The 942-nt window shown below is 45.6% G+C and overlaps 1 non-coding gene across 1 annotated transcript; it reads right to left on the bottom strand.

The window, feature by feature from the left end:
* Positions 1 to 228: 228 nt before the first annotated feature.
* On the bottom strand, positions 229 to 414 carry LOC139032070 (U2 spliceosomal RNA). Its single transcript, XR_011484620.1, has one exon. It is a non-coding gene; the product is annotated as a U2 spliceosomal RNA (small nuclear RNA).
* Positions 415 to 942: the final 528 nt, after the last annotated feature.

Genomic DNA, 942 nt, shown 5'->3' with positions numbered 1-942 from the left:
TATGGGGGAAGGTCGAGCCGGATGAGGGGTCCAGGGAAACCTAAGGATGGCTCTGTAATATTTAGGGCCTGAGGCTGGAGTAGGGGTGGGGCAGGAGGGGCCTAGACAGAGAAGCTCCATTCCTTCCATTCCTGAGGCCAGTTGCTCTGTCCAAACTCCACCAAACACCAGCCCCGACCCTGACACTGATCATGTGCCTGACAATTAGAACCGGTTGGAACAGTTATGCAATGTTGTAAATGCCTTTGTAAACTGCAACACAGACTACCTTGGTGAAGACAGCAAGTTACACCCTGGATCTTCCCATCCCTGGAATCTGAATAGTAGCAGCGCACAGGCCACCCAGAGGGAAATCAGAAGTCAGCTCTCAGAGAGGTACTACACTTGATCTTAGCCAAAAGGCCGAGAAGTGATTCAGAGAGGTACTTATCTTTACTATCAGACGATCCTATCACTTATTTTCCAAGAAGGTCCAATTACACTTCTCCTTTCTGGAAAGAACTTACTCACTTGTACCAGCTTGATTTGGGCACAGGTATTCTGTTTCTCCTACTAGAAAAGTGTTCTCTGGTCACCTCTCAAGATTCACAATGAACCTCTCTCTACCTCAGGCTCCTAAAGGCAAGCTTTATTTTTCTCGGTAGGAATCTATGCCCATCTATCAAACTATTGTTGTTGTTTAGTCACTAAGTCATGTCTGACTCTCTGCATAACCCCAGGCCCCTCTCTCCGTGGGATTTCTCAGGCAAGAATACCGGAGTGGGTTGCCATTTCCTTACATATTGGCTTATTTATATTGTTTTCTGCTTTCCTTCATGAGAATTTAGGTTCTATATGAGGGCATAGTTTTGGTCTGTTTTAATCTGGCCTAAAACAGTGCCTGGTTCTCAGTAGACTTTTAGTAAGTATTTGTTGGGGGGATGAATACAAGGGTTTTGTTCC

The sequence above is a fragment of the Odocoileus virginianus genome, chromosome 29 (assembly GCF_023699985.2).
Source record: "Odocoileus virginianus isolate 20LAN1187 ecotype Illinois chromosome 29, Ovbor_1.2, whole genome shotgun sequence".
NCBI lineage: Eukaryota > Metazoa > Chordata > Mammalia > Artiodactyla > Cervidae > Odocoileus > Odocoileus virginianus.
Note: the sequence above shows the minus strand (reverse complement) of the source record. Positions and strands in the feature narration are given on the sequence as shown.